Below are 9041 nucleotides of genomic sequence, written 5' to 3'. Positions count from 1 at the left end.
TGGTAATTCAGCCTCTCTTTTATGGAAGGCAGCTTTCTGATAAGAATTCTCAAGGGGGAGTTCTTATACCTACCCCCATTCCCAAGCCCTTCTGCCTCAAGGCTATAGCAGGCAAGAACCTAAATTATATCTCTCTTATTCTAGATTTTTCCCAGTGAATGTTGCCTTTCATAAATTCTAGCTTCATGAAATGTCCTCTTGCAAAGTGCATGAAAAAATTATAAATTCCAAGCCACAAGGGATTCACAGATGCCCTCTGACCACGTCCAGAGGTATCCTAGCTCTCTGGAGTCATGCTTTATCATTGTTTCTAGTTTTTAAGGATTTGTCTTAATCTCCTAGTAGCTCAACCATGCATTTCAGAATGTGGGAATTCTATCTTATCCTTTATTTTTTCCTTTTTATCTTTTATTTTTCATGTTCTCCCTGTATCAAATCTGTAATTTCATGGGGAAAATGAACAACTTTTAACTCATTTACCTGAAAAAATATTATTCCGAAAAGTCAAATATGTGTTACCACCTTTTGCATATAGTCAGTCAAAGACAAAATATATCATTTGGAGCCACTTCCCAGTATTCTCTGTAGAACTGAAGCTGTTCTGTCTCTAGGCAACATCCCATATTGAAATTGATTAGTTCTAGCCATTCATTCATTTATTTACTTACATCTATTTGAGATCACCACAAACTCCTAAATCTGTAGACTAATTAATTCACAGCATTAATCAACCTGATTATGTACTGCCAATGGGCAAATGAGGATATTTATCATTATTAATTTTAATGAATGAGATTTACTTTTCATCTGTTGTAAATGTAAACATGCCTCCTGATAAACAATTTTCTAAAAAGATACTGCTATAAAATATTCTAATAAAAATGACTATATCACTAAATAGATTTTCTCTGAAACTTGTGTATCTCTCAGTGATAGATAACAACTTTTAAAAATAAATCTTTGTTTTTTCACCTTTTACTGATGGTAAGGGTCCTGACATCTAAAGATTGGTGACATTCATTTTTTTCTTATCAGTGATATAAAGGTTTAATATTAAATGGTGACTTCATGAAAATGGATATATATATACTTTTTCCTTTTAAGTGAACTTATGCCATTTGGAAATAACATGTTTAATAAAATATGTGGGATAATTGGTTCAGAATGCTATCTCTTTATTCCAAAGTCCATCAATACTTTAAATGACTTGATAGCAAATGTAAAATGCAGAGTGAATATAAAAAATTTAAGTTAATTAAACCATGAAGTACAGTTAAGCTGATATTAAAATATGAACTCCTTTATATCTGTGAAGTATATATTAGTTCAGCCTCAGCTTTTTCAAACACCCTTTGCTCATCATTATCATTATAAAGCATCACTTAGAAAAAAAACATAATACTGACTTACTTGATCGTAGTTTTAATAATATAAATTGTATTTTCTATACAACATGATCATGCTTACTTGGAACTAGCTATAAAAATAAGTGGTACGCTTTTTTATCTACAGAATATTGCTCATATTTCTGATGTATTACTATTTTTCAAGTTCAACAAGAAGAAAACATATGTTCCTAGTAAGTTTTGGGATCAGTGATATAAAATACTACAGAATGTCAATCAGTGTATTTGCCAATGTTTTATTTTATGTACAAGGCCTGACAATTAAGTTTATGGACTTAACCACCATGCACTTACATTGGCAGCACTGTACAAACAGCTCAGTAAGGTTTCATAACCTTGATATATCAGTGTCTCACAGCTATGTTCCTTTCAACATGTGGTGGTGTCTTGCTGAGTGGCGTTCATTATTGCTGTTGTGGGTTTTTGAGTGCTGTCACGTGAATGTTTGAACTTGAATCAGAGCAGGGGTCGGCAAACTGCAGCTCCCGAGCCACATGCAGCTCTTTGGGTACATTCTGTCTCAAAAATTTGCAGACCCCTGGAAGAGGCAATCCTGTCCCTCACAACAATTTAAAAATTATTCAAGAGCCATAAATGTATTTTTACATAATCACCATTATGTGAATAGTATCCTTTAAAAATTTTATAAATGGAATTATGATAGTTTTATTTTCATTTTCAATTTTGTTTCAGAACCACATATACATCCCCAAAGAGCTGCATGTGGCTTGCAAGCCACAGTTTGCCGACCCCTGGTGGCTCTTCCGTCTCAAAAGTTTGCCAATCCCAGAATTAGAGCAATGAACAAACATTAAATATCTTCTTAAACTTGGCAAGAGTGGAAGTGAAATCAGGGACATGTTAGTCCAAGTTTATGGGTATAATGCCATGAAGGAAACAGCACTGTACAAATGGATTAAACATTTTTCTGAAGGAAGAGAATGCATCACTGATGAAAAGAGGTCAGGGCAGCCAGTAACAAGCAGAACTGATGAAAACATTGCAAAAATTCATCAAATTGTGCATCAAAATCATCAGCTGACTGTGAGAAGCACAGCAGACCAAGTAAACATCGATAGAGAAAACAATTAGGAAAATCTTAACTGAAAATCTTGGCATGAGGAAGGTGTGTGCAGAAATGGTCCTGAGGGAGCTCACCAATAAACAAAAGCAAAGGAGAGTCAAAGTTTTCCAAGACCTTTCGAAGAGATATGACGATGTTTTGGGCCATGTTATCACTTGTGATGAAACATGGGTGTACCAATACAACCCTGAAACAAAGCGTCAAAGTGCACAATGGAAGTCAACCAATTCTCCATGAACAAAAAAGTTCCATCAGTTCAAATCAAGAGTCAAAACAACGTTGCTAACCTTTTTTAATATCAGAGGGATTATTCATTATGAATTTGTACCAACTGGACAAACAGTTAACCAAGTTTACTATGTGTAAGTGCTGAAAAGGCTGCAAAAAAAAATCAGGGGCCTGAACTTTTTGCCAGCAATTCATGGCTCTTGCATCATGACAATCCACCAGCTCACATGGCACTCTCTGAGGGAGTTTTTAGACAGTAAACTAATAACTGTATTGGAACACCCTCCCTACTCCCATGATCTGGCCCCCAATGAATTCTCTATTTATCCAAAGATAAAGGAAATATTGAAAGGAAGTCATTTTGATGACATTCAGGACATCAAGGGTAATACGACAACAGCTCTGAATGGCCATTTCAGAAAAAGAGTTCCAAAATTGCTTTGAAGAAGTGGACTAGGTGCTGGTGTCAGTGCATAGCTTCCCAAGGAGTACACTTTGAAGGTGACCATAGAGATATTCAGCAATGAGATATGTAGCACTTTTTCTAGGATGAGTTTGCAAACTTAATTGTCAGACCTTGTATCTATACAGTGCAAGTTTTTTGTCCAACTATGGCTGGGGCATCCAGATACCTTGAGTTATGAAGGAGGAAAGACAATTTGTATAGATTTTAAATTATAAAATTTGGAATCAAGTAGATACCTGGGATAGTACTGGATTGAAACTCATGACCCCTTTCCTATAGTTCTTAGAACATTATAATGCTGATCATGACTGATTTCAGGGAGCAAGAAGAGACATTTAAAGTTCACATGAGGAAGGAAATTGGATACCTGAGCTCACTATTGGGTTCTAAGCAGTTGTGCATCTATATTCTTTGGAGTTCAACATGCGATTAAGTAAAAAAATATCACCTCACCTTGTCTCCATATCACATGTGCTTGCTTTTCATATAAATACAATAGTAGTGCTTACGAGTGAGTTTTTTGAAGTTTAATAGTGAAGTACATGGTCCACAGCAGTATGTATATATACATATATACACACACATATACTGTGTGTATACATATATAACTTATTTTCAATACTATATTGGTTTTTATCTTTTCTTACTTATACTGTTTAGTAATATAATTTGAATATATATCTTTGCATATACACATTTGTATATAATTGTTCCAGAAATGAACTGTAACACTGTTGAATATGACAGATAGCTTAATCCAATTTACTTTTCCTTTCTAACATGTGTGCTTCTTATTTAATATTTTTCTTCAACTTATTTAGAAATGGACAAGTTAAATTTATTTTCTGATTTGGATGGAATATAAGCTCCAACAAAATGCCTTGATCTAGTTTCATTACCTAGAATATACAAATCCTGCATTGTGATAGTTCAGAATTTTTTAACACATTTCAAATGAAAACAGTTTGGATTCTTGTTTCCAGGAATCACATATTGAATATGACTTGTTTAGCACTCAAATGAGTGCCTCATACATTATGGCACTATTTCTACATATCACTGCAGAAATATACAGGTGGCTTGTCAGAAGTAAGAAGCATGAGAGAAATCCTCATGCAGATTTTACAAATGTTTCACAAAAGGCATGGTCATTTGTTGTGGTGGTTGGTTTTCACAGTAAAAGAAAACTCACACTCTTTTTTATTCAACTATATTGATTGAGGTCTTGCTGAAATTGTTCTAGCTTTGAATGCGGATATTTATTTCATGTATATATAGAGCTTAACACTCCTTTTGTCCAGCTGTTCTAACTGGAGTGCTGATCAATCTTATATGAATTTCACAACCTGTGATCCTGATTCCAGATGCCTGACCATGGACATGTCCCCATCTTCCTCTTGCATGCTTCTTTCCCTTGTTTTAGGTGAACTCCCTACACTTGACAACACACCTCATTTTCAGAATCAGATGGCCTTCTGTCTGGTTCTCCAATTGAGAACCTTGTGTATCCCACCACCCTAGTGTGAGTCACACTGGCACTGTCCATCTTAGTTGAATTTGCTTTAAAAAAATGTTTTATAGAGTCAACATGGCAGAGTGATAGCTTGGATAATTAACAAAAATGGTACTATCTTCTATTATCTATTAATTTCTAAGTTTATAGCTACACCATAGACCAGTGGGAAAACTACTGGACTAAGAGTGATGAATCCTAAATTCCATCTGTCCTCCATATTGTAAAAACTTTGTAATATTAAGCAAGACAGATAGCTTTCCAGGCTTACACCTGTGAAATGATGAACACATATTGATCTGTCTATATCATCCTAAGCTAATTGTCAGGATTAAATCAGAATAATCTTTGTATTAGGGAAATGCTGTATAAACACTTTCTTAAATTCTGATGGATGTTTGGTAAGTAGGAAGAAGTTAACTCCGCCCCCCTTTTTTTTAGAAAATATAATATTAAGATTCAAGGAGGTTGAATGATTCATATAAAATATTGTACCAGAACAAGACCCAGCATTTCTGATTTCTATTCTATTTTGGATTTCCTTGTGCAAAGAGTATGAAGTATGTTTGGCTCTATAACTGAGGACCAAAAACATTACAATTAGGTTTTATTTGATAGTGACCATGATAATAGCTAAATTTTGAAGTACTTAGACAATTGTTTTAGTTATGATAAGATTTTAACTTTCTCTCTCTCTCTCTCTCTTTCTCTCTCTCTCTCTATATATATATGTATATATATATATATATGTTGATAGACATATATAATATATAATATACATACATATTATACTAAAACAAATATTCAGGCCTTTAAAAAACATCTTTAAGCACTAAGAATATTTTAATGCATTCTGAGTTTTCATCTATAGATGTATTCAGAAGCACTGACATCATTTTACTAGCACCTCTTCTCACAGGGATGGCAAATAATCTTTTATAATCATCTTTTAAAGGTGACTGTACAGTGATGGAAAGGTGCCATTTGCCCTACCACATTAAAATCCTCAGTCATTTTTCTCTTCATATGGCAAACACTGACCTAGATGCCAAGCTGTGAGCCACAGTTCCCCACAGCAGCAGCTGGTTCCTTGGCAGCCTCATTAAGTGGCCGCACTGGCCCCTTAAATATTGTCTGTAGGTCTCACATGTCATTATGCTGCTGATAGCTGCTCTGAACGCTTGTGTCCTTCTGTTTCACTTTTCCCCTTAACTAATATGTTTTCACAGATTTTGTTACTTTTACTAATTTATTAATTATGCGATCATCATTTGGTTCTTGTACACATGAAGGACCATCCATAGACAAAACAAAATCTATAATTTTTTTACATCTTAATTCATTGTGAGGTAAGAGTGCTTATTTACATCTCAACACGGAAAAGGTGCCTGCCCACTACCAGTTTCCAAACTAAAAAGGAATGTAATTTATACAATGTATATGTAGTACTAAGGATCAGATCAATTCTTTCCTTGAGAAAGGAACTCATAATTCTTAACCACAGGAGAAGAGGAACTATCACACTTATCTGTTGGCATTTTCCTTCCTGTTAAATCAATTACTAAAGTGTCTGTGAATTCATAACACTTAGGATAAAAATGAAAAACAGGTAAATCTATCAATATATTAATCGCATGGCTCTAAAGAATCGACTAAACAAACCGACAAATGTACCCTTCCAATGGCTACCTACTAGGTGTGGAAAGAGAAGTGCTCTGAGTTGAGTTTATATATGGAATCACGTGCAGTAGTAAATGGGGTGGCAGGTGATTGGGGCTACAAAGAAAAGATCAGATCAAAAGGAATGTTTTGTAGTAAGGACATGAGATTGGACATAAGGAAGACCAGAAATTTGTTTTCACGGAAATAGTATAAGTTTGTCTTTCCTGTCTATAGAGCTTCAGCCAGCACCATTCTCTGCAAGCTTACTATGTTTGCCCAGTGGCATGAGATCTCACATTATAATCACATCCAACCAGGGGACTCAAAATACAGCAAAGAAGCTATGAAATGAGCCAATGAGCATAGGATATTCTGGTCCTTTTACCCAGAATCTGGTAGCCTAAAATAACATTGAAAGGTAAGGTTGAAGCAGTAGCTTAGATTGGCTATCATCCCCCAGGAAGCAAAATAAACATTGAACCAAAGAACTTTCTAAGTTGGGCTGTGTTCTAGTAGGAAAAATACATGGGTCTGGGAACCAAGAAGTAGAAATAAAAGTGGCCCACAAATCTGGGCTCTGCAGAGTTTGAAGTCCTGACCCAAAGGAGGAACACTTTCACCAGGGGATACGGCAAAAGTCCTATGAAACATCATCTATAGCAGTCGCCTGCAGACCTAGTAATGTTTATTGTATACTGAATAGTGTGAACTACATTATAGGGATTTTGGAGTCTGGGGCCATTCGTTTATTAGTGTTGTCTCTTGACATAGCAGAATTCTTATTGGATGATCACTTAGATTCTGTGGAGGTTTGATTTTATGCTTCATTAAAGTGTGTTTGTGTAATGCAGGTTTTTTTTTAACAAGTCCATATAACTCATTTGGACTCAAATATCAAACTGTATTTTACCTTCACATTCAACAGCTGAAATCTCTGCTCTGCCCTGTCAGCCTTCCATCTGTCCCTTTCTTCTTGGTGCCCTGGTGTCCCCATGACACATGTGCAACTCAACGCTCAATCAAGGATTTGAAAGGAGTTTAAACAAAGATTTGGAGGCTTCCCCTGCTGGGAATCCTTTTCAGGATTTCCTCCCTTAATTTCTAGCTGTTTTGGCAGCCTCAAACTCTGACACTTCAAGCAAAAGCACTGTTGCTCTCTATTTGAGTATTGGGTGACTCATGGTGCTCAGACTCAGGAAAAAAGCCATACAGACTTCAGCCTTACCTAGTGTGCTTTCTGTCTTTCAGGGGTAAAATTCCCTTCAGTTTCTGCCAATTTTTGGACATTCTCCTCTATCATTATATAGTTTTTCTGTTAAATATTTTATCTAGAATTTATAACTGTTGGACGTATTATCAAATAGAATTATTTGCCAATTATTGGACTGACATGCCAATTAATTGTTTTCTAGTTTTCTATGTGTCTTCTCTATAAGTTTGAATTCAACTTGAATACAGGAAACAATCTTTGTATTTTTTTAAAGATAAAATTAATTCAGAAAGTTGGTAACCCAAAAGATGGAATACCTGAGGCCAAAGAAGGGGAAGTACAGCAAACCAGAATTCACCACACATAGGCTAGGGATGCACGATCAGGAGGCAGTGTTCCTGGAGCCCAGGTGCTAGAGATGTCGGCAAAAGAAGGAACCCTGCTGGGCTACTCTAGCAACTTTAGGACCATAGAGGAGACTCAGCTGCTTCCACATATACTGCCTGTGTCAGAAGGGGAGAGGAAGAGAAATGCCCAGGCTTCCCTCTTCCTCCTGTTCTTAAGTTCCTGGAAATAACTTTCATTAACTAAATCATAAGAAAATTGGGTGATAAGACGACTTGTGAAATAGAAATGGAGTCTACAGTTGTCATCTCCCCTGAATTAATGAGCAGAACAGGTATGGGCAAGAAAGAGATTTGAGGTCAAATAATATCAGAAGAGAAGTCATTCATCATGGGTTGTTTGTTTTTTTATTATACTTTGTGATTATTCAAAAGTTATAATTTGCCTGTTTAGTTTACATGAGTTTAAAGTTATGAAAAAGCTTTGTCTTTCCCCAACATAATACAAGTAATTGAGAATATTTTGACAACATATATTTATATATATATATATATATATATATATATATATATATATATATATATGAATTGTTGGGCTTATATGCTCTGTTTTTAATGTTGCCTCATTTATTTTCACCCAAATATATATCATTATTACAATTAATCATTTAAGCAGTTAGTATCTATTTATATGTATCACATATGTATGCATTTGTTTGCTCTTTATTCCTTTTTACATCTCAGAGTTTCAGTGGATATCTTTTTACATCATAAATATGTGCTCTAGAATTCCTTTACTGGAATTCTGCTTGTCGTAATTTTGTTCCAAAAATATTTTTAACCTTAATTTTTGAAAAGTTCTTTCAAAAGGGATAGAATTTTTTACTCTTAGTTCTTTTGTTTCCACACACTAAAAATAACATTGCACTGTTTTATTGCTTCCATTGTTAATATTGTAAAACATGTTTTCAGTCTATCTTTTGCTCCTTTGAAGCAAATAAATATGAAAACAGACCAATAAATATGACTTACAAAATATGTAATTTTAAGATCCTAATCCTGGACCAGCCTGAGGAATTTGTGCTCACAGATAATTCTATTTCACATGATATATACATATATATATAT

This window comes from Hipposideros armiger, unplaced genomic scaffold, assembly GCF_001890085.2.
Source record: "Hipposideros armiger isolate ML-2016 unplaced genomic scaffold, ASM189008v1 scaffold_770, whole genome shotgun sequence".
Taxonomy (NCBI): domain Eukaryota; kingdom Metazoa; phylum Chordata; class Mammalia; order Chiroptera; family Hipposideridae; genus Hipposideros; species Hipposideros armiger.
The sequence above is the reverse complement of the archived record's forward strand: the minus strand, read 5'-3'. Positions refer to the sequence as shown.